Source organism: Tamandua tetradactyla, chromosome 13 (genome assembly GCF_023851605.1).
Source record: "Tamandua tetradactyla isolate mTamTet1 chromosome 13, mTamTet1.pri, whole genome shotgun sequence".
NCBI lineage: Eukaryota > Metazoa > Chordata > Mammalia > Pilosa > Myrmecophagidae > Tamandua > Tamandua tetradactyla.
In genome coordinates, this window is record NC_135339.1 from 73,560,710 (window position 1) to 73,586,952 (window position 26,243).

Consider the following 26,243-nt stretch of genomic DNA (forward strand, 5'->3'; position numbering starts at 1 on the left):
AAAATGTAGGGAGATATCTTATGAATCTTACAACTGGAGGCAGTTTTATGGACCTTAAACCTAAAGCAAGAACACTGAAGAAGGAAATAAATAAATGGGAGCTGCTCAAAATTAAACACTTTTGTGCATCAAAGAACTTCATCAAGAAAGTAGAAAGACAGCCTACACAATGGGAGACAATATTTGGAAATGACATATCAGATAAAGGTCTAGTATCCAGAATTTATAAAGAGATTGTTCAACTCAACAACAAAAAGACAGCCAACCCAATTACAAAATGGGAAAAAGACTTGAACAGACACCTCTCAGAAGAGGAAATACAAATGGCCAAAAGGCACATGAAGAGATGCTCAATGTCCCTGGCCATTAGAGAAATGCAAATCAAAACCACAATGAGATATCATCTCACACCCACCAGAATGGCCATTATCAACAAAACAGAAAATGACAAGTGCTGGAGAGGATGCAGAGAAAGAGGCACACTTATCCACTGTTGGTGGGAATGTCAAATGGTGCAACCACTGTGGAAGGCAGTTTGGCAGTTCCTCAAAAAGCTGAATATAGAATTGCCATACGACCCAGCAATACCATTGCTGGGAATCTACTCAAAGGACTTAAGGGCAAAGACACAAATGGACATTTGCACACCAATGTTTATAGCAGCGTTATTTACAATTGCAAAGAGATGGAAACAGCCAAAATCTCCATCAACAGAAGAGTGGCTAAACAAACTGTGGTATATACATACGATGGAATATTATGCAGCTTTAAGACAGGATAAACTTATGAAGCATGTAATAACATGGATGGACCTAGAGAACATTATGCTGAGTGAGTCTAGCCAAAAACTAAAGGAGAAATACTGTATGGTCCCACTGATGTGAACGGACATTCGAGAATAAATGTAGAATATGCCATTGGTAACAGAGTCCAGCAGGAGGTAGAAACAGGGTAAGATAATGGGCAATTGGAGCTGAAGGGATACAGACTGTGCAACAGGACTAGATACAAAAACTCAAAAATGGACAGCACAATAATACCTAATTGTAAAGTAATCATGTTAAAACACTGAATGAAGCTGCATCTGAGCTATAGGTTTTTGTTTTGTTTTGTTTTGTTTTGTTTTTACTATTATTACTTTTATTTTTTCTCTATATTAACATTCTATATCTTTTTTGGTTGTGTTGCTAGTTCTTCTAAACCGATGCAAATGTACTAAGAAACGATGATCATGCATCTATGTGATGATGTTAAGAATTACTGATTGCATATGTAGAATGGTATGATTTCTAAATGTTGGGTTAATTTCTTTTTTTCCGTTAATTGAAAAAAAAAAGAAGAGAGAAGGGGTAATTGGAGCTGAAGGGATACAAACTGTGCAACAGGACTGGATATAAAAACTCAGAAATGGACAGCACAATACTACCTAATTGTAATGCAATTATGTTAAAACATTGAATGAAGCTGCATGTGAGGTATAGGTTTTTTTTTCTCTCTATTATCGTTTTAATTCTTATTCTGTTGTCTTTTTATTTCTTTTTCTAAATCGATGCAAATGTACTAAGAAATGATGAATATGCAACTATGTGATGATATTAAGAATTACTGATTGTACATGTAGAATGGAATGATTTCTAAATGTTTTGTTAATTTTTTTAAATTAATAAAAACAAACAAACAAACAAACAAACAAAAAAAGAAGACTACCATGGCAGCAATGTGTTATTTTGGTTGTTAAACAGGGAAAGGATGGTAAAGGGGATGGGAAGAAGGAGGATAAGAGATGATAGGAAACTTACAGGTACAAGCTTCAGATTTCATCTGTGTTAGGGAATCTCAAGTATCTGCTGCTTCTGTAATGAGTCTCTCTGAGTTTCTGAGAAAAGACAGCATTTCTGGAAAAGGAAAAGTGAATGATTTTCTTTCAGTGTACTCTTAGGCTTTGATTTTTCTGAAAGCTGTGTTCCAGATCATTTTGTTTTTAATTAAAATTTCAGTTCAATTTCTCAAAAGAGAGCTACTGAAGCTTGAACTTGATTGAGAGCAGGGGAACAGGAAAAGGTGAGTACTAAGAGTCATATTTTCTAGTAGAACCACACCCCCAGGCAAAATTGCAGAGTGAGTACATTCAAAGTATGTATATTAAATCCTATTCCTCTAGACTCATTTAAGCTCCCCCATCACCTTTGTTTTTCTAGAGTCCCAATTTTTACTTATGACAACTCAAGGATCATTCCCATAATGCACTAAAAAATCTCTTCCAGAAAGTTTTGAATTTTATAGTAGATTGAATACAACAGTTAACAATGCTTAACCTGTATAAATTAAATGAGGACAGAATAACTTTAGATCCTAGCAATGGACTTTTGTTGAGAGTAGAATGCTATCAATGATTTCTTCAAATCACCTCACCTTGGTGATCAACCATATACAGCTTTGTTTGTAGGAACTGAGACATTTGGCTTGGATTTCAGTCTGTTAAACCCTAACTATATGCAGCTTCATATTTCTAATGAGGCATCTCTCCCAATGAGTTTAAAGGTCCTAGTTCCAACTCTCATGAGGAGTGGGGAGGGAAGAAGCTATTACAAAGACATGACCATGAGACGCACTTCTGGAATGGTGGAGTAAGAAATTCTAAAAATCTCATCCTCCATAAAAACAATGAGAAACTGGAAAACTAACTCTGGAAATTAATGAAGTTCTTGCAAAAATCCAAAGGATGTTCATTCAATAAAAAAGATTGAATCTCATTAAAACCTATGAATATTGTGGCATTTTAACTTGTCCTATTCTCAGATCCATGTTAACTTTTAAAACCAATTGCCTCAAAAGCAAGGGCAGACCAGGTTTGGGGCCCCTCAAAATGTCCTATCCTTAGAGCACTGTCACTATTTGACTTGTCTGGCAACTTCAGAACTATTCAATTCTAAGGGCTTAGCTTTATTTGACATGATTCAGGCTCACTTTGAGAAAAGTCCTGTCCCTAGGGTGTTGAAAGCAGTTAGTAGCATTCATTTAACACTGAAGCTGCCTGAGGAAGCAATACTGGTTGGAGCAAACAGGAAGTGCACCAAAAAACTTAAAAGAAAAATCTTGGTAATTAGATGTCCATAGGTGATTTTGAATAGCTCTAACATACTCCTGGGGATCTCGAAACCATGCACGATGGTAGGGCTGTACACATGCTCAGTAAAGACCTGAGAAGACCCTGATATCTCATCTCTGGCTGACCCTGTAGTCCTGCACATGCAGGAAGTGAAAGCTAAGGCAGAATCATAAACTGCTGGAGTACTGAAAGCAAGGCCAAAAACACACACTCAGAGACCTTCAGCAAAGGGTGGGAGACTTATTGATTCACATTTAAGGAAATATCTATCCAATCATTAGCTGACCACTAAGCTAACAAAGCAGAGCCCTTAGAGCCATATATGAAAAAAAAATTACAGAATTAGTCCTTAGGAGTCTCTAAACAAACAAACAAACAGCATTAAGAATAACAACAACAAACCCTTGCAGGGAAGTGATCTGATTTCTAGATTTGACAGATTATATTATTTAAAATGTCCAGTTTTAAATAAAAAATTACATGGCACATAAAGAAACAGGAAAGAATGGCCCATACTCAGGAAAAAAGCAGTCAGTAGAAATTATCCTTGAGAAGTTCAGATGTTGGACTCACTAGACAAAGACTTTAAACTGTCTTTTATAAATGAAGAACAAAAAGAAACCATGTCTAAAGAATCAAAGAAAATTATAAGAATGATGTCTCAAGAAATAGAAGATATAAATAATGCATTATTTTCCTATTGTTGCTGTAACAAATTATCACAAATTTAGTGGCTCAAAACAACTCAGATTTATTCTTTTGCAGTTCTGGGTGGCAAAAGTCTAAAATGGATGAGTAGGCATGCATTTCTTCTGAGGGATTTTGGAGAGAATCCATTTCATTGCCTTTTCCAACTTCTAGTGGAGGTCTGTATTCTTTGACTTGTGGTCCTACATCACTCTGACTCTCTTTCTGTTATCACACCTCATTTCTGATACTAATCCTCCTGCCTCTTTCTTGTAAGAGAAAGAGTACATGGATACACTCAGATAATCCAGAATAGTCTTCCCATTTCAAAATCTTAAACTTGATCACATTTGCAAAATCCCTTTTGCCATGTAAGATAACATAGTCACAGGTTTTGGGGGATTAACATGTGACTATCTGTGTGGGCCATTATGCTGCCTACCACAAATCAGAAGATTGAATTTATATGTATATAAAAAGAACCAAACATAAATTCTGGAGTTGAAAAGTATAATGACTGAAAAATTTATTAGAGGGGCTGAATAGCAAATATGAACAGACATGAGAAAGAATCAATGAACTTGAAGATAGGTCAACTGAAATTAACCAGTCTGAGAAATGGAAACAAAAACATTGAAAGAAAATGAATAGAGGCTCAGAGACCTCAGGACAGTATCAATCATACCAAGCTATGCATAATGGGAGTTCCAGAGGTAAAGGAGCAGAAAGAATATTTGAATAAAAATAAGGTCACATCATTCCTCAAATGGAGTCCCAGTACTACACAGTTCTTTAGTATAGCACTACAATGCAGTTGAGAGGCAGGACAATGAAGTGGATAAAAGAGTGGGATTTAGGGTTCAAATCAATTCATTCTTTGTAAAGTAGGATTAATATGAATACTTATCTCATAGAATTATACTGTAAGAATTAATTAGGTAATATAAGAAAAGGGCTTGTCACATGGTAAGCACTCATAAATGCTGGCTTTTTAAAAAATGTCCACCAATTTATATTATTTACTATGTGCTGGGTATTGTGCCAAGAAATTTATACTATATCTCTTTTTAATTCTCATAAGAGCCTGCTGAGTTAGGTATTATTATCCCCATTTTCAGATAAGAAAACCAAGGTTCAAAGCCATGAATAATTTGCTCAAGGTCACACTGCTAAAAATGTCAAAGTCATGACTTAAACTCAGGTCTGATGCTACAGTTGGTGTCCCTAATCACTAAGCTCAACTGCCACTGTGGTAGAACAAAGTTTCTATACATTGTAGAAGGCATTGGATCTCTCTAAACTAAACCTTGTGAAAACCAAATAAAAGACTGAAAAATCAAATTCATCAGAACATTCCAATATTGAGCTTTCTTATTTCAGATCAGTTATAACAATGCATGGGAATTTTCATAGCTCAAGTTTGGGCTCAAATACAACATACAAGGAACCAGAACAATGGGTGGTATAGGTAGGTAATGGGGAGAGGAGCATGGGAAGTGAGGAGGCTTGGTCAGTCAGGTACTCTTTACATGCACAAATCTTTTCACATGGTTGGAATTAGGATAGAAATGTTCAGTGATGAACTTGAGCTGTCTAGAATGCATATACAATGTGTGCATAAGTTTGAGTGATCACAAGGAGTTGCTAGTTAAACAGAATTCCTAAACATTTGGGAAAATGAAGGGACTGAGCACAATCATCTCATTCCTTCTGAACAAGTTTGCTGAACAGGTTTGCACCTTTCTGGCTAGAGCAGAGACTCTTGTTGCGGCAAGAGTCCAACAAGACTGAGTGGAATAGCAGAGAGGATTCCCATGACAGCCTGCCAAGCTGGGCATTTCTGTAATCTGTAGACAGTAAGGAGCTTGGGAAAATTTGGAGTTAGGTAAAAAACATAATGAATGTTCAGGAAAATTGATTTGGCAGAGTATTGTGTAGCACATGTAGAAACAGAGAACTGAACTAGCAGACAAGATTGAATGAGATTTCAAAACCCAGGCTTTGTGGGTAAGGTTCTGGGTTAGGAAAGGAATGATTTTGAGAAAAGGGCAAACCTGCAGCTCTGATGGAATTCAGAAGGTGAATGTGAAGGACAATGCACAAAGTTTTAGCCACACTTACCAAGATTTAAGAAAGACCCACTGAATCTGTAACATATAGAAGAATCTATGTCTTTCCGTGATTAACAAGTTACAAACAAAGAAATTCCATCTCACTGCTTACCTAACTGCGCTCTACTTGGAATGGAACAAGCAAGTGTTTTGACCACGGTTTAGGGAGAGAAAATTCCTTTACATTAATTCATTCATTTATTCATTTAGTAAATACTTGTTGAATGTCTGTTCTGGACCTGGAACTATGTTAGGTTTTGGGGATGCAATAACAAGTAACATAGACATGGTCTCTCATGGAGCTTGCAGTAAAGTGAATATATTTTAAATTCTTCAATGAACTCATCCTGTGAATATATTTTCCTCCTGGTAACATCCACTGCCTGCAAAACCACACCTTAACAAATTTCCTCACAAGCTCTGCAGAGAAGCCTTGATAACCAAAGAAAACAGAGATTTCTGCCTAAGCTTACAAGTATAATGTGCAAACTCTATGGGTGCCAGTCTAGGGTTTCATCTACACTTACAGACTCTCAAGTACCAGGTGTTTCTGCAACTACTCCTTCTGCATTTCCAGAAAAAAAGCAGACTTTCTGATGAAGGAAAAGTAATTGGCAGGCTTCCAATACCTTCTTAGGCCTCAAGTTTTCTAAAATCAATGCTCCCAACTGTTTTGCTTTTAATTAAAATTTAAGCAGAATTGAATGAGTTAATTTTTGGAAAGCTACTAATGAGTATTTGCCATGCAGTAGGCAGCGATGATAGTTTGTGTCATTTTACTGAAAATAAAAGTAGTTATGTTTCAGCTGTTTTAACACTCCCACCTATTTGCTGACTCAGAGAAAACCGCTCAGAAAAAAAAAACCACGTGAAAAGAAAATTATAGACACAGCCTAAATATGAATTATTGCCCACAGTTTTACTTATAAGTGGCCACTTAAGTGTCTTTTACTCCCATAAAACATTTCATATCCACGCACTTGATGCAGGCTAACGTGGTGTTAAGACTCGGGAGCAGATAGAAACCTGCTTGCATCTGCTCAGACTCTCTGGGATTTGACTGTGGCTTGGGAAAGCCCTGAAGCCAGAGCTTTTTAGCCAGAGAACAAAACCCTTATTAATATCCCATCTTTCATCACTTAGCAGTTGGAAACCACGTCCTTTCAGCAGCTAGTGGTTGATCCACAGCTCTCCTTTCCAGTTCTAGCAAATGGGCAAGATTTATGTGCAAAATGGTGGTTGCTAGTTCCAAGATCAGCATCACCAACAGAAAGAGAGTGGACTTTGAACATGTTCTAAAATAAACAAAGTAGGAGATACTGTGATTACCCAGCTGTGTTCCTTAATAGTGACATGTGTTCATACCAACACCACCACTGAATGTAGTAGTTCCATCGTCTTTGGGGAGAGGATCTCTGCTTTACCTACTTCAGTTTTTTTTTCAGGAAAAGTTTCAACATACACAAAAGAAGAGATATCAGTATAGTAAACCTCCATATACTACACCCAGATTCAACAATGCTCTAGAATTTGACACATAAACGAATGTGTCATATACCTCATTCCCCTCCTTTTTTTCACTATCACAGCAAATTTCAGAACTCATATCATTTTACTCATTTATACTTCCCAATGCATTTTTTAAAAATATAAATAATTTCTTACATAACTACAATGCCATTATCACCCCTAACAAAATTAGCAATAATTCTTGGATTTCTTCTATGACCTGTTATATTCACATTTCCTGAGTATCTCAATAAATGTCTTTAGGGGTAGCTTGTTCAAAATAGTATCCAAATAGAATTTACACATTGCATTTGGTTATGTCTCTTAGTATCCTTTAATCTAGAGAACTGCTTTCTCTAACCTTTTATTTTCCCTCCTTTTATCTTATTGAAGAAATGGCTTAGAAAAACCCATGTTCTGAATTTATTTGCATCTTCATGGTGGCATTGAACTTATTTCTCTATACTCCATATTACTTGTAAACAAAAATTGAACTCTAAGTGTTCAACTATATTCAAGTTTGACCTTCTAGTTTTTTAGTAAAATACTTAATTGGTGGTGCCTTGCATTTTATCTTGCATCATGAGGAAAACAATAGGAGTAATAATTAGCTAGGTGATCAGTGGGTTCAAGTAGTAATAAATTGATCCTTTCATTTAAAAATTCTCCATAAATTAAAAAATATGTTTATTGATAATCTTTGCCTAAATTAATTATTTCATTAGGGATTGCAAAATGATGATTTTTCTAATTTTGTCATTCCTTCAAACCGCCCACATTTCTTCTATAGAGAGTACTTTTCCTCATTAACTAAAGCTACTTGCCCACTCTGAAATACAGCTTATCCAGGAAATGCAGAATAAAAGTTAAATTCTTTCCCTTTGATTGCCTATTTTCAGAATGAGAAGCAATTTCTAAAGCTGACCAATGAGGGTTTTGGGATTATTTGGTGAAGGGCTATCCCTTTGTTTTGGTGTTATTACAAATCTATGGGCTTTTATAAAATCAGTGAATTTTAATAATTTTTAGCTATTTATATTGATGTTAAATTGTCCAATCTTTGATGAGTGAGAAACCCTTCAAGCTGTCCCTCTGTCTTTTTGACATGATGTAATTAGTCTTTGATAGCTTCTTTGCTATCAGGTAAGAAAAGATGGCCCAGGCTTATCTTGTGCATTTTCTTCCATATCTGGAATCAGTCATTTCTCCATGGAGTCTTGGTTCCTTTTAGTGGGGGTATGGTCAGTTTTCCAAAAAAAATGAGATCATGAATGTGAAAGACTAAATACTAAAATGGTTGGATCCTTGTTGATATTTGCTTCTACTGTGCCATATTCTAAATGTTTATCAGACTAGGTCTTCCAATTGGCTGCAAATCTCACCACGCTTCCCATACACAATTACCCAAAAGATACTTCAAACTCTGTAGGTCTAAAATTGTACTTCTTATTTTCCCTGTCAAACCATCTTGTTTTCCCATGCTCCACTTCATTAACAATGCCATTGCTATACTTTGAGCAATTCAAATATTGGAATTAGCAGCTCTCTGTTGCTCTTGAGTTCACTCTAAATTCCTTAGGATGGTTTACAAGGCCTTATATCATCTGCTCCTGTCTATCAATCCTTTCAGTGCCATCTTCTGTGACTTCTTCCTTGCCCACCGTCTCCAGTCACACAGATTTTCTTTCAATTCTTCAAAAGTTCTTCATTCCATCCTTCCTTTCGACCTTTGTGTAGACTCTTTCCTCTGCCTGACGTGATTCCATTCTTTCTCCTTCCCCTCCTCATTCTGCCCAGTATTCCAATTCACCTCTGGATCTCACAATCACCTCTTCAAGAAGGTATCCCATGATCCTTCCCCAGACTCCTCTGCTCTACAGTCCCATATTATTCACTATTATATTATTGTAGTATTTATCATCCGAGTAATTGTGTCATTACTTGTTGATGACTATACTCTTTATTAGGCTGTAAACTCCATGAGGGAAAGAACCATGCCCCTGTAGGCTGGCATCTCAGTATATGCCCAATCAGTCCTGGCTGAATCTTCCAGTAGTATGTACATTATTACTAGTTGGTAAGTTTCTGGAATAAAGGAACTATTCTATTCTCAACTTTGTTACCCTTTTAGCATCTAGAATGGTTTGGTTTATTAGAAGAATTTGAGTAAATGCTGGTTGAGTTGGCTATGTATTATCCCAGGTCAAGGCAAAGTAGAGAAGAGCATTTCCTGGCACAGCCTATCCCTCTAGTCCAGAAGCTGAGTGTGAGTGAGTTTTCCTCCATCACCTTGCTCTGCATCTGTATCTTCACTTCCCACTACGAGCTCTAAGATGCCACCGAGCCAGAAGCTGGAAAGGTGGTCTATGAACACTGCAGTATTTGGGGATGGTTACACTTCCCCATTTTGTACCCATATACTAACATTTGATCTATATGACCATGATCTAGGTGTAGGTGAAAGGTGAGTGCAAGCCAGGGAAGAACCCTGCTTCATTCAGAATGCTTTAGCTGGAAGAAAGCCAGGCAACATTTCATGAGGCCTGTATTAATTAGGGTTCTCTAGAGAAACAGAATCAACAGGAAACACTCACAAATACAAAATTTATAAAAGTGTCTCATGTAACCGTGGGAATGCACAGTCCAAAATCTGCAGGGCAGGCTGTGAAGCTAACGATTCCAATGGAGGATCTGAACGAACTCCACAGGAGAGGTTCACCAACCAAAGTGGGAAAAAGAGAGCCTGTCTCTTCTGGATCCTCCTTAGAAGGCTTCCAGTGATTAGACTAAGCATCACTCATTGCAGAAGACACTCCCCTTGGCTGATTACAAATGGAATCAGCTGTGGATGCAGCTGACATGATCATGATTTAATTCTATGAAATGTCCTCATTGCAACAGACAGGCCAACCAGACAAACAGGTACCACTACTTGGCCAAGTATACACATGAACCTGACCATGACAGTCCACCCCTCGTCAACTTGGCAGCTATACATACCACCTTAAACCATACCTACTTTCTAAATAAAAAACATTAAAGCACACTTTTTTCTTTCACCTAAAAATACTCAACTGTCTTGCATATAACTGGAAATACATTAAATCTCTCCAGAATAGGGTGCAAGTCCTTGGGTAATTGTCATTCTTAAACTTGATATCTTTCAACTTAAATAGTATGACAGGAACAAAACAGCATTACAGGCCTCATTTCTATAATTGATCATGTGGTCATAGTTCATATTTGTCACTACATTCCTCCACTACCCATTCCATGCTCCCTTAAAGCATGGCAAGCACTTCAGCTGGCCATGATTCTTTGCCTGCTGGGGTGACCCAAACCTTCATTCCTGAAGCTTCAGAGCCATTGGTAGTCCTGCCTGTTTGAGTTGTTGCAGTTTTCCATTGATTTTAATCACAGGACATGGTAGTAATAAAAGACACCCTAGGGGATCTCCTATATTCCAAGAAAATTCTTCTTTACCTCCATTGTGTAGTTGCAGTCCTAATTCCCCCTGATAGTCAAAGTCAGTCAGCCCAGACAATAATGTAATCCCCTTCTTGGCTTGTTGATCCAGGGCTATGAGTAGCCCAAAGTGACCAGGTGGCAGTCTTAACTTCCAGTTCAATGGAATCATTGTTGTTTCTCCTGGTGGAAGCACTCCCCCTTTTGGAACTAAAACCTGTAGACCAGCAGAGCTCAGGGTCGCAGGGACAGGAAGCAAAAATCTTCCTAGTCAATCACTAGGGGTAATAGTGAGTAGTGCCACTCCCATTTCCACCCCTTGGTTCCTGGACCCATGGATATTGGCTATGGGAGAAACAGCACTATACAGCAGACACTGATTAAGAACTTATACAGCTTCCTGAAGAACATTACCCCAGCCCTTCAAGGTACTGCCACCTAGTTGGCACCGTAATTGAGCTTTCAAGAGGCCATCCCACCATTCTATCAATCCAGCTGCTTCTGGATGATGGGGAACATGGTAAGACAAGAGAATTCCATGAGCATGTGCCAATTCCTACACTTCATTTGCTGTGAAATGTGTTCCTTGATCAGAAACCATGTTGTGTGGAATACCATGACAATGGATAAGGTGTTCTGTAAGCCAATGGATGGTAGTTTTGGCAGAAGTATTGTGTGCAGGAAAAGCAAAACCCATATCCAGAGTATGTGTCTATACCAGTGAGAACAAATGCCCCCTCCATGGGGGGAGTGGTCCAATGTAATCAACCTCCCACCATGTAGCTGGCTGGTCATCTTGGGGAATGCTGCCATATCGAGGGTTGAGTGTGGGTCTTTGCTACTGGCAGATTTGGCACTCAGCAGTGGCTGTAGCCAAGTCAGCTTTGATGCGTGGAAGTCCATATTGCTGAGTTCATGCGTAACCTCCATCCCTACCACCATGACTGCTTTGTTCATGAGCCACTGGACAATGACAGGAGTTGCTGGGGAAAGAGGTTGACTGGTATCCACAGAACAGGTCATCATATCTACTTGATTATTAAAACCTTCCTCTGCTGAAGTCACCCTCTGGTGCACATTCACATGGGACACAAATATGTTCATGTTTTTAGCCCACTCAGAAAGGTCTATCTACATACTTCTTCCCCAGACCTCTGTGTCAGAAATTTTCCAATTGTGGTCTTTCCAAGTCCCTGACCATTCAGCCAAACCATTAGCAACAGCCCATGAGTCACTATACAAATGCACCTCTGGCCAGTTCTTCTTCCAAGCAAATTGAACAACCAGGTGCACTGCTTGAAGTTCTGCCCACTGGGAGGATTTCCCTTCACCACTGTCTTTCAAGGACACCCCAGAAAGAGGTTGTGGTGCTACAGCTATCCAATTTTGGGTGATACCTGCATATCATGCTGAACCAACTGTAAACCAGGCCTGAGTTTTCTCTTCCTCAGTCAATTCACTAGTAAGTAACTTCCCAAAAGACCATAGCTTTGGTCTGTGAAACAGAAGGTAATGTGGCAGGAGTGGAGACCATGGGCATTTGGGCCACTTCCTCATGTAACTTATTTGTGCCTTCAGGACCTGCTCTGGCCCTATCTTGTATATACCATTTCCATTTTACATAGAGTTCTGCTGCGCTTGCCCAACTTTATGGCTTGGTGGGTCAGATAACACCCGCCTCATGATAGGCAACTCAGGTCTCATGGTAACTTGGGGGCCCATGGTTAAGCATTCAGTCTCTACTAAGCCCCAGTATCAGGCCAAAAGCTGTTTCTCAAAAGGTGAGTAGTGTATCCAAAATCCTAATGGTCTGCATTGTGATTCTCCTATAGGGGCCTGCCAAAGGCTCCAAACAGCATCTTTACTTGCCACTGACACTTCCAGCACCATTGGATCTGCTGGATCGTACACCCCAAGTGGCAGAGCAGTTTGTATAGCAGCCTGGACCTGTTGCAGAGCCTCCTCTTGTTCAGGTCTCCACTCCAAATTAGCAGCTTTTCTGGTCACTCGATAAATGGGCCAGAGTAGTACACCCAAATGAGGAATATGTTGTCACCAAAATCCAAAGAGACCAACTAGGTGTTGTGCCTCTTTTTTGATTGTAGGAGAGGCCAGATGCAGCAACTTATCCTTCACTTTAGAAGGGATATCTCGACATGCCCCATACCACTGGACACCTAGAAATTTCACTGAGGTAGAAGGCCCCAGTATTTTTGTTGGATTTATCTCCCATCCTCTGACATGCAAATGCCTTACCAGTAAGTCTAGAATAGTTGCTACTTCTTGCTCACTAGGTGCAATCAACATGATATCATCAATGTAATGGACCAGTGTGATGTCTGGTGGGAGGGAGAAATGATCAAGGTCCCTGCAGACAAGATTATGACATAGGGCTGGAGAGTTGATATATCCCTGAGGTAGGACAGTGAAAGTATATTGCTGACCTTGCCAGCTGAAAGCAAACTGTTTCTGGTGGTCCTTACTAACAGCTACTGAGAAAAAAGCATTTGCCAGATCATGTTGCATACCAGGTACCAGGGGATGTAATGATTTGCTCAAGCAATGATACCACATCTGGAAAAGCAGCTGCAATTTGGAGTTACCACCTGGTTGAGTTTATGATAATCCACTGTCATCCTCCAAGACCCATCTGTTTTCTGCACAGGCCAAATAGGAGAGTTGATTGGGTATGTGGTGAGAATCACCACCCCTGCATCCTTCAAGTCCTTAAGAGTGGCAGTAATATCTGCAATCCCTCCAGGAATCAGTATTGCTTCTAATTTACTATTTTGCTTGGTAGGAGCAGTTCTAGTGGCTTCCACTTGGCCTTTCCCACCATAATAGTCCTCACTGCATGAGTTAGAGAGCCAATGTGGGGATTCTGCCAGTTGCTCAGTAGGTCTATTCCAATTATACATTCTGGAACTTGGGAAATAACTACAGAATGGGTCCGGGGACCCACTGCACCAACTGTGAGATGGACCTGAGCTTAAACTCCCTTGATTACCTGGCCTCCATAAGCCCCCACTCTGACTGGTGGTCCAGAGTGACGTTTTGGGTCCTCTGGAATTAATGTCACTTCTGAACCAGTGTCTAATAATCCCCAAAATATCTGATCATTTTCTTTTCCCCAGTGTACAGTTACCTTGGTAAAAGGCCATCGGTCCCCTTGGGGAAGGCTTGGAGGAAGATTAACAGTATAAATTTGTAGCAATGTAGCAGGTTTCTCCCCCATAGGGACCTGGCCTCCCCTTCATTCAAGGGGCTCTAGGTCTGTAAACTGCCTCAAGTCTGGAAATTGATTAAGGGGCTGTGCCTCTATGTTTTTGTAATTCAGGTTAGACTTCTATTCACTTGACCTAGAACTCTTTTGTTTATATGGCTCAAACAAGAATTTAGTAGACTGCACTTCTATTATATTTCTAGGTACCCCATGATTTACTAGCCAATGTCACAAATCTCTGTGAGTCATATAATTTTGACTCCTGCTTTGAGTTTGCTGTCTATTATAATAGCCATGTCTACCCTGTCTTTGGTGATTAAGTGCTGCCTCCTGGCTTCTGCCAACTCAGGATCTGGTCATCCCCACTGTGTTTAAGGATTCCAGCTCAGTGACAGCAGTTCCTTCAGTAATGTCTGACCTACAGAGAACTGCAACCGCAGAGCTCTTCAGGGATGTTGATGCTAATCTCACAAACTTATTTCTCACTGTTCTGGTAAAAGGTGCATCCTCTGGACATTCCTGGGGTGTAAGAGCAGGCCTTGCATGATAAATCACTCTAACATTCCAATCTCTCTAAACCTCTGGATCCCCTCATCTGCATTATACCAGGGCAGTTCTGGCATTTCAACCTCAGGTAATGTTGGCCACCTTCTGATCTATGTTTCAACCAACCATCCAAACAAACAGTTAATACTCTTTCTAACCCCGCAAGCTATGACATTGAATGCAGAATCTCTGCTTAGTGGGTCCATATCAATAAATTCAGCCTGATCCAGCCTTATATTTCTCCCACAGACTTAAAATCCATTGCCACACATATTCCCCTGATTTCTGTCTATATAAGTTGGAAAACTCACACAGTTCTTTTGGAGTATAATGTACCTCCTCATGTGTGATACTTTGTACCTCACCTTTAGAGGCCTGCTGGGACTTTAGTCTAGTTTTAGGTCTGGAAGAAATGAGGGATGGTGGGGGTGGGTCATGAAAAGAATTAGAAATATCTTCCAAGCCATTTGCTTCAGGGCCTTTGTTTGCAATTTCATCTGGTGAAACAGAATTAATCACTCTAGGACTAATCCCTTTAGGAGGAGGTTGGGTGGCCAACTCTTCAAGGCAGGCTGGAGGTGGGGCAGTTATGTCCTCAGGGCAAACTATTACAGGGTTATCTAGAGAAGACTCAGCATGACCTAGGGTTTCAACCACACCCCTGACAACATTATCAATCTATGTGTCACCATCCCATTTTTTCAGGGTCCCACTCCTTTCCAATCAATGCCCTCACTTAAACAGCAGACACCATGCAACACTGAAACTTCAGCTTATGTTGTAAAGTTGCTATTCTAACAGTAAGATTCTGAGTCTGATTTTCAGAGATCTCAAGTCTACGGCTACAGGAAATAAGATATTCCTTCAGGATACTCATAGAAACATAGTACATCTGTCCGACGGTGCTTAGGCTTCTCATTTGAAGCTTTAAGCCCATCCCTTGCACCCCTTAATGTATCCAGTGTATCTAACAACAACCAGTCAACATCTCTATACCTCTTATTTCCACAAAACTCCGTAAAGGTAAAAAAAATTATCCCCCAGAGCCTGGCTTTGTACAAGTGAATCGTTAGGAGAATCAAATGGTGATATTTTGACTATCTCTTTTGCCTGCTCAGTCCGTGGATTGGGAGTGTCATTCTGATTATGGGAATCAGAGTCCTTAGTGCCTTTGAGTCCAGTCAGAGTAGAAAACCATTCACAAAAACCCATTTTTAAGATTCTGTTTCCAAGAACCATTTGTGGTACCAAGTTGTATTAGTTAGGGTTCTCTAGAGAAACAGAATCTATAGGAAACTTGAAAATATAAAATTTATAAAAGTGTTGCACATAGCCATGGGAATGCAGTGTACAAAATCAGCAGGGTAGGCTGTGAAGCCAACGATTCTGATGGAGGGTCTGGATGAACTCCACAGGAGAGGTTTGCCGGCCGAAGAAGGAAAAGAGGGCCTGACCCTCTGAATCCTCCTTAAAAGGCTTCCAGTGATTAGATTAAGCATCACTCATTGCAGAAGACAATTGCAACAGACAGGCCAGCACTTGCTCAAACAGACAAATAGGTACTACCACTTGTCCAAGTTGACACATGAGCCTGACCATGACAAGGCTTCTTCAGCCCCTGCTTAGAACAGAGCAAATCCACATCTAATTACAGTCACAGTCAGGAGAGGAAAATCTAATGTCACCTACTGAATACAAGCCAGATTGTTTATTTACATAGCAGCAAACCCAATCTCTATGAATGATATACATTTTGAAAATCTTGACTACTCTAGTTATGAACTTTTATAACAGAAAGAACTATCCCATTGCATTTGATACAGGGTACACACGAGTAGATAGAAGAGCTGGAATCAATCAAGTGCAAAGTTTGGAATAAAGGTGCATAAAGACTACAAGAGCAGATACTTCAATACTGAATCTGTTGCTGTGGAAAATCCACAGCCAGTAAGCAGTGTTTGCTGCTGGTGAGGTGGGGTAGGGTGGGGAAATGGTATCTGAATAGCTACACATTTGCAAACACAAATTCAGGCTAAGAGACCCTGATGCAGTGGCTGGCTCAACTTTGGAATCAAGCAAATTTGAATTCAACTTCCAGCTTTGCCACTTATTATTTAGGTAATCACGGACAAGTTGCTTAACTACTCTGAGCCTTAATTTCCTCATCTGCAGAGTGGAAGAATAATAAATTGTACCTACATAGCAGGATGTTGTGAGTTGAAAGTGAAATAATGCACGTAAAGCACTTAGCTGACCTACCTTCTCCAGGTGGGCTTATCAAGCTATTCGAAAACAAGGGCCTCCAAAAGGAAACATTTTTTAATTAGAGAAGGTGTAAGTTTACAAAAAAATCCTGCATAAAAAACAGAGTATCCATATACCACCCTATTATTAACACCTTGTATTAGTGTAGTACGTTTGTTACATTCATGCAATAACATTTTTATAATTGCAAGAGAGTTTTTATAATTGTACTATTAATTATAGTACATCATTTACAAAAGAAATCACTGTTTGTATTGTACTGGCCAAGTTTTTTTTTTAATTTTTATTCTAGTAACATATAAACAACCTAAAATTTCCCATTTTAACTATATTCATATGCATATTTCAGTGCTGTTAATTATGTTCACAATGGTTCACTACCATCACCATTTCTTAAAGTGCTATTTTTGTAATGATTTCCCCAGTTAAATACATAAAGGTGCAAAAGATACAGCTCAGATTCTCAAAGCTTGTAGATTAAATGAGGAAACCAATATATAATTGGAATACAACTTGACAGCTATTCTAATAGAGCTATAGGAAAACAGAAGAGGGAATAATGAAATTTCTGCAGGGTAGGGAGGAAAGAGGGTGATAACTGGGCTGGGAGTGAAAGCTGAGAAGAACTATAACCAAGATGGACATGAGTAAGGCAAGACCTGGGGAAAGAACTTGGAGGCATGAAAGTGCAGGGATTGCTCAGGAAATATGGAATTTCCTGGTGTGGGGTCAGGGAGGAGACCTCTAGGAAGGATGAAACTCAGTGCATTCAAAGCCCTAAAATAAGTTGTAGCAGCAACGTCAAGAGTGAGAACAGATGCTCTGCAATGAAGGGTCGTTGGAATTTCTTTTGTTTAAAAAAAAGTTTTATTCATACACCATATGATCCATTCCAGTGTACTATCAAGCTCTTGGTTTAATCACATAGTTACATATTCACTACTACAGTCATTGTGAGAACACTCTCATTTCTTCTAAAGGAAAAAAGAAAATCTCATACCCCACATATCCCCTTATTATTGACGTTAAGCTCTGGTATAGTGCCTTTGTTGCAATCAATGAAACAATATTACAATGTCACTGTTAACTATAGACTTTAGCTTACATTAATTGAATTTTTTTTTACCATATAACGCCCTAATAATACCTTGTAAAAGTGATGTATATTTGTTCTAGTTCAGGTAAGAACTCTATTATGTTTATACATTTGGCCACCATTATTGTCCACTCTGGGCTTTTCTAAGTTATACAGTTCCAGTTTTTATCCTTTAGCTTTCCCACTGGTGACATACATGACTCTGGCCTTTCTCTTTCAATTACATTCACATTCCGCTTTGTCAATTCCATGTACAGTATTGTGCTACCATCACTCAGCATTGTGCTGTTCATTTCCAAACCTTTACAATGAACCTTACTGAACATTCTGTACTCCTTAATCATCGATTGCCCACTCTCTGCCCACTTTCCATCTCCTGGTAACTTATACCCTTGGACACGCTTTGATACAAGTAATGGACATTGACAATTTTAATTGTACAGTGTTCATTTTTCTATTTTCTGAAAAGGACAACCTGTTTTTTGTTTGGGCAACAATTCCTCCTCAACTTTCTGTCCATGTGATTTGGGCAGCACTGATCTGTTAACTCTGGTACCCACATTCAGTTTTAAGAGTAACCATGTGGTTTAGGCCTGGAGAATGGGTACATTCCATCCACTTGACCAGAAATTGGTTATGCTGCCTAAGTTAGTTCAATCAGAAGTAACCCTAGGACTGCCCGAAAGACTGCAGCCTTATTTGATAACTATAAGAATGGGCAAGCCTGAGCTGCCAGGGGCCACCATGTGTCCAGTAATGAAGACAACAGAATTCAAAGAAATGCAGAGATGTGGAAGGAGAGAGACTAAGCCCTGATTATGTAACTAAGATTACTGGATCCAACCATACTCGACAGACTTCTCAATTCCTGGGCATTCCAAAAATGTATCTTTTCGTGAAGGTTGTACTGAGTTGGCTTGCTATCACTTTCAACCGATAGATTCCTAGCCAATAAAATACTGCTGGATCATTTTTTAAAAAACTTTTTGCATTTGCTATCTCACAAGGCCACCTCACTACTACAGTTAGATATAAGTTCTAGAAAGTACTGATACTTTTCCTAATAAAAGCAGAGCTTTCTCTGGTTTCCCAAACCAAGTTGTTCAGTTATGAACTTTGTGTCCTTATAGAGGGGAGAAACAATAGACATGACAGGTAGTCAAGAAAGTTATTGTGTCTAATTTTCAGCCCTAAAGTTAATATTTAAATCAATAGTATACCTTATTTTTAGGCAATTAAGATCTGAAAATGAAGTTTGTGAGGTTTAAAGACTGTTACAGGGACACTGCCTTTTGTTGGTCAGGTTTTCATGCTGAATCCCCACTGAATGCACAAGGAGAGCAAAAAGAAAGATGAAAGGACTCTTTACTACCAAACAGCTTTGATTCCAGCCACAGTACAGCATTGCATTTGGAAATCAGCATGCTTTCTTGTTGGGCCTGGCAGACAGCCAGCTGACCAGAAAGTCTGTGCAGTGGACAAGGCCATAAGCACAGGGCAGGCATGGTCTCTCTCAGCGGCCCCAACTGGAACCACCCTGTTCAGCATGAAACATAGCTGCACAAGATGCACAGGGTTTCCAGCAAAGGAAATATGTTCATGAAAGGAGATTACATGCCCCAATTATTATTATTATTATTATATAACATAAAAGGTTCAAACATTACTATGTTACCCATCCAAGCAATAGAAATAGCTCTTCTTTTCTTTTTGGCAAGGTGGTCAACTCCAAGAGGACCCCATGATGAAGCATGAAGCCTGGAAGTTGAGACATCCAAAAGGAATCTGAATCACCTCTACTCCATCTGTGTTTGGAGTCATTATTTTGACTGTATTGGGTAAAGGGGTAGATTCCACAACAGATAGCAAATCTCTTTTCTAGCCTGAGGAAACAACTCACATGCCTTAAGCAGGTTTAAATCTCCCTTAAAGATATTTTCTTCATCCTACAGAATCTTGTGAAAACAAAAAAGTGGTTTGGTTGGGTTCCATTTCTTTCAAATCAAATACGAGAAAATTGTCACCATCTTAAGTTTCTCCCTAAGCATCAAAGGATATTTTAAGACCCAGCACAACACCTCGCAGCTAACAATATTCTTGATCAACTGCCAAATCTAACATCACACAGTGTTAGGGTCAAAGAGATTCTTTGTCCAATGAAGAGGACAAGTACAACAGTGTGTTGGTGTGGGCATGACCCCACTGTATGGCTGTCTCTGCAGGCTATGTTTTTTCTTATATTATAAGAAAATATACTTTACTATAATTAAAGAATATGTTGTATGATGCTTTTATATCTGCCACTGGACTGGAACCTCCATGGGAACTGGGACCAAACTTGACTCATTAATTATTAGATCTACCTGTGCCTACCACAAGAAAGACCCTTGTTAAATATTTGCTAAGTGAATGACTGAACAAGAGGGAGAGAAGCTGGAAGAACAGAGAGGAAGCCCATTTTTTTACAAAAAGGCTTATGAGGATGTGATTTAAAAATTAAATATATACATATCTTAAACATATTATATATATGCATATATAAAATAATATGTACTTTATAAAACCACCTTTATCCTGAGGAAAGAGAACAAGTGAAGGTTTCTGGTACAGGGAGAAGAGGCCATGGTTACAACATTGACTGAACACCACATTGTGCCAAGAATAGAGCTGGGTGTGTAAGGAATTTACTTTCTATTTCAGGAAAACTGGCCACAACACTCATGAAAAGAGTTGTATAAAGAGAAGCTTAAAGCCTTTGGCTATTTCAGTGACCCTACAGCTTTCAGAAAATGGGCACCCATCTGGATGTAGCATGAAATTATTGGTCCTCTTTAACAAGACTGTTTCAAATTGTGATCTTCTGAACATCTGCATTAGAGGTATTCTGCATGCTTGTTAAAATGTAGAATCCTGGAGCCCACTTAACACCTATGGGATAAGAAGCTCTAGAGCTGCATGTAGGAAGTGTTTTTTTAAGACACTACCCATTTGATTTCTTCCCACCCTAAACTTTGAGACCCATTAGCAAGTCAAGGAAGCTTACATGGCATAATTCTGTGGCTTAAGGAAAATAGTCCTTTAAAATACTGTATTTTAAAATGTGCTATTATCTTTGATCAAAAATGCAAACTGTTGCCTCAACCTCTTTGGTATCTTTAGATTTGGGTGCTGGCTTGTTCTGGCATCTCCTTTTTTTATAAGATGGTTACCATCTCTGGCATGACTGGACCTGGGAGAGAATGAGGAAAGTGCCATGACTGAAACAAGAGGAAGAGACAGAGAAGAAATCATGCAGGACTGTCTTAAGAATATATTTTTTATACTAACAACAATGGCAGTGACTGCCAATTTTTAAACAGGGGCAAGACAGAGTCTGCTTTTCTTCCAGCAATTGTGAAAACTTTCAGAGGTAAGAAAGAGAATAGTTTGGAGAATAGCTTGGTGGAAAACTGGAAACAGGAAGGCCAGTTGGTAGGTTCCTGAAGAGCTACAGGTGAGAAAAAATGGTGTCTTTAGTGCATTATATAAGTGTATTGGTGATGGGAAGGTAGACTGCATAACTGATGAGAAATTCAAGAGGTAGAATCTATAAAACTTGGTGGTTGATTGGATGTAGTAAACGGAGAAGCAATAAAAATTACTTTTAGCCTTCTGACTTGGCAGTTAGATAGATGGTGGTGATATTTACTTAGATAGGAAAGCCTGGATGAAGAGAACCAAGTTGGTATTAAGAAGATATGGGAAGACTTCACTAATTTAATTTTGGATATTAGGAGTTTGAGGTAGTGACAAAACTACCAAGTACAGAAATCTGATAAATAACTAGATAAATATCTCTGGAACTTCAGAAGGAGATTTTGACCAGGATCAGGAATAAAACTTTAGAAGTCCCCGGAAAATGAGTAATAAAACTACAGTAGTGGGCGTGATTATCTAAGGGCAGTTTGAAAATTGAGGTGAGAAGTTTGTCTAAGACAACAGCCTGAAGTAAAACAACATTTAAAGGATCAGCAGATGAAGGGGAGTATATAAAAGGGACTGAAGGAAACATCCAGAAAGGTAGAGGACAATTAGGAGAATGAAGTGGCAGAACAATTATGGAGAGATAATGCTTTTAGAAGGAAGAAATAATCTAATGGTAATGCTGTTGCATGATCAAGTTAAAAATGACTATATTTACAGGCATACAAAACACACCCAAATAAAGGAGTGAGAAAGACTTCATGTTGTAAAAGACTAAATTGCACAGTAGAGGCAATGCCAGAAGTGATAAAATAGAGAGCATGATACAGTTAAAAGTTGCAAAGATTTTTTCCCCCAGAAGATGCAGGATATGAGTTAACTCTTGAAGAAGGATGGGTGTCCAGATAACTGAAGGAAACTTTGTGTTAAATGCTAAGTACCAGTGTTTCAAAGACCCAATCCCCATATGGCCTCAGTGCAGTTCAGCATAATATCAATTTTAATCATTGTCAGTGTCCATACTGGCTTCGAATTTTTTAATGGATATTTATTATTTTTGAGGCTACCCTGGATCATTCATCAAACTTCTGTCAACAGTCACTAATTACATTTGGTTATACAGCTCTCCTTAAATTTAAATTGAGCTGTCCCCAACCTCCCTTCTTCCCCCTTCTTGGTCCCATTGTCCCATGGGTGAAACGGGAGACTTGTATTTAAATCCTAACTTGAATTACTTTGTAGATTGGTATAATTGGATTTTCCCCACTCTCAAATGACAGAACATTCTGCAAATCAAAACCTATAATATATTACAAATGAAACATTCCTTCACGGTAATCTAGTTCCTCGTTTTACAAGGTGAAGAATTTAGGCCCAGAAAGGCAAAATAACTTCACACCAAAACCAACTGGATCAGTTGACTCCAGCCCAGAACTCTGATTGTCTTTTAATAAATGTTCTGTTTCCTCACTACATGCCACTATTGATCTTCCAGTATGTGGAAACTGGCCATAGTGATTGGTTCAGATCATGGGCACATGGAACAATGACACTTGATTTGGGGATTTTGTTGTGCTATTGGGGAAGCAAGTTCTTTACCACTGTATTTGAAGCTGAACTGCTACATCTGAGAATGGAGCTGGCATAGCAGAAGGCAAAGGCAAAAGGCAGAAAGAAATCAGTTCTTAGTGAAAGGGCATGAGCCATTTGTCAAGACATACCTTCAAGATCCCTACCTTTGATGGTGTCACTTAAATATGCCTCCGAATTTCCCTTTATGCTTAAATAAGTTTAGGTTGCTTTCTGTCGTGTGCAACTGAAAGAGTTCTGGTTAAAACTTTACTGCTACCTACATGGCTCCTTAACCATGAAAGTCGGGATGACTGTACTGAAGGTGAAATGTACTTGTTGTAAGAAGTCTGAAGGCTATAGGAGAATCACAGCAATCTTTTCTTTCAAGCCAAATTTCCCATGCCTGACTGCATCACTTAATAAGAAAGATCTCACTTGAGCAACCTTACTCACTCAGCTCTGCTGTTTCTTGCTGCTTCATTAGGAAATCTGGGTGAAGAGGCTGAAGTCCTTCTGATTCTTGAAGAAACCTATCATCAAACCTTTGTATAGCCCCCAGAACTATACAAAGGAGCTCCTGGAATCAATTTACCATCTTCTCACTGATTAAACTCAAAGAAGTTTTCAGAAACAAGAGTTTATTGTTCAATAAGAAAAAGCCCCCCTGGTGGGCCACGTGGCTCAGCAGGTAAGAGTGCTTGCCTGCCATGCCCGAGGACCTGGGTTCGATTCCCGGTGCCTGCCCATGTAAAAAAGAAAAAGAAAAAGCCCCCCACATTTTGGCATGGTTTACTACATACTAATGATTGGTTTAAAGTGAGAGAACAAACATCACGTATTTCCATATGAAGGATGAAGGTAAAGACATGGTTTGGAGATGGAAAGGCAGTGGATCTGGTCTGAATTTTGCAGTTCAGTGGCTGTGTAACCTTGCCTTCGCTGGACTTTAGTTTCCTTTTTTATAGAATAAAGGACCTGAATTATTTGTTTCTTTGGTAGTTACCTGTCTAATAATATATCAGAGTCATTAAGAAAATACATTTTGGGGTTACATAATCCAGGGTCCTTACACTTTAATTCTCTTGCTGTATTACCTTGTGTAACTACCCTAACGTCTCTTGATTACGTGTTTCTTAATCTATACATTGGGGAAAATATTGATATTATTTAGAGATTTCTAAGGATTCAATAAGATTTTATACTATGGGGTTTAACTAATACCATGAGTTAAACAAAATGGTAGCAATTATTATCATCAACTTATTTTATTAAAAAGTCCCCACAGATGTAATGAAAGCTAAACTCTTTAAAGTCCAGGCATCCTATTGTTTTGAAAAACTTCAGGCACTGTTTAATAATGTGGCAACTAGGTGGCTACACACTGTGGCATTTCAATATCCCATTCTCTTTTTCCTGCTTAAACAAGTTACTTAACTAGTACATAAATATTTAAAAATTTTTAAAAGAAATATCATATGAAAAGGAAAGAAGAGTTCTTCCCTGCAGTGGGCCCCCTCAACAAGGTATGAATTTGTAGAAAACGGTAAAAGTGTCCTGCTTTCCCCATCCCACCCAAATCTGCCCCTCTGGTCTCTGAGTTCGTTATCTGCCTGGACTCTTGCCTAACAGGAAGCCCAGTGGGTGGGTGGGGGTGACGGGCAGCCTGCTTTTGTAGGCCAGGCCTCAGACTCTCCCTGTTAACTTTGTACCATTCAATGTAAACTCCTTTTACCCACTTGGGGCCCTGATCATAGCACCACAACATGTGAATTTCTGAGTTTAACAGAAACAAAGCTTAGTCTTAGCCCAGCATTGTCTGAAAATGCAGATGTCTGCATTGGATGACTTGATGGTGCTAGACGGTGATAAAATATTTCATTTGAAACTTTTTTTTTCAGAAGACAGATATAAGAAATCCAGACCTAGTTATCTGCAAAGGCTTCAATTTTTTTTACAGCATCATTTTTCATCGTGCTTCTTGAAGACATATGACAGAAACAATTGCTTTAGAGAACAGTGAAATTATCCTTAATATAGCACTGAGAGTAAATCTGTTCTTTGCAGCACTTCACTTCTAATCAGTCTTAAGTAATAGTGAAGAGACATTTATCGGGAGCATAATTTATTATTCACACAAAAGAAAAAAAAGACTAGACTCATTTACTACATTTACATCTCTAACCCAAACATGAAACAGGAGGGAAACCACTTTTCTTATCACATGAGATGGTGATTTATAGGGGAAAAAAGAATTATTTGTCTCCTTGTAGGACATGAAAACATCCAAGAACAAACAATTCTCATTTAAAAATATATATACATGGAAAGAGAAACAAGCGTTATGCAAATACCTTTGATCTCAAAACCTTCCCCTTATTTTGTGCCTTGAAAAAAATAAGACACTGCCCTCATTCGAGTCAAATACAATGAGCATAGATTCTTGAAAGTGTTGCAGCCTCAATTTTGACAGTAATGTTCCCTCCTGCTGGAATTGTTCTGTATCAGACCCTACTTTACTGCACACTTTTAAAATTTCATTACTTTCTTTTCTCACAAAAGAAATAATAATTCTGAAGCACAGTTAAAAAAAAATGTTGCACTGATGAGGAATCCTAACATGGGGCTAACCTTTTCCCCAAAGTTAACTCAGTTCATCTTGAAAGTTTATTTCTCTCAAAAAAAGTAAGCTCCTGTCCTGCCCCCTCCACCAGGGAGCACATGTCCCAAAATGCATTAGTTCTGGAACATTCTAATCTAATTTCAGCTGTGAGTGCCTTCCTCTGATGCTCTCTTGGATAAGTATATAACCCATATTCAGGAAACCCCCAGTTAAAAATAAGTTGCATTCTACAAGTCCATGTATTACCTGCTAGCTCTCAGCTTATCTTTCTCTAGAGGTAAAATGTTTTAAACGTTGATTGGCTGATTGTAAGGTTCATAGTTTATTTCAGCAACATTAAAGGTTATATGATTTTTGTAGGTTTTGGGAAAAAGTGTTGGCTGAAGTCTTAAGAATAATTCTGCTGCTTACTCTCTTAAGATCAGCCAGAACAGGCTGGTCATTATCAGGGATAACTTGCAGTCACCCTACCTAGATTTGTCAAACAAAATCTTGCATTATATTGTATTCTGCATTAATATTGTACTGTATCTGAAGCCCTTGCTAGTTGGGCACGTTCATTAAGAACTCAGGTAAAA

At 38.9% G+C, this 26,243-nt stretch overlaps 1 long non-coding RNA gene across 9 annotated transcripts in view; it reads right to left on the reverse strand.

Moving 5' to 3' along the window:
• LOC143654287 (uncharacterized) overlaps window positions 1-26,243 on the reverse strand; it is a 397,473-nt gene that overhangs the window by 69,581 nt on the left and 301,649 nt on the right. For all 9 annotated transcript variants that reach the window (XR_013161747.1, XR_013161744.1, XR_013161743.1 and 6 more), the window contains one exon: window positions 1,800-1,895. This is a non-coding gene — a long non-coding RNA (uncharacterized LOC143654287). The remainder of the gene's footprint in view (window positions 1-1,799; window positions 1,896-26,243) is intronic.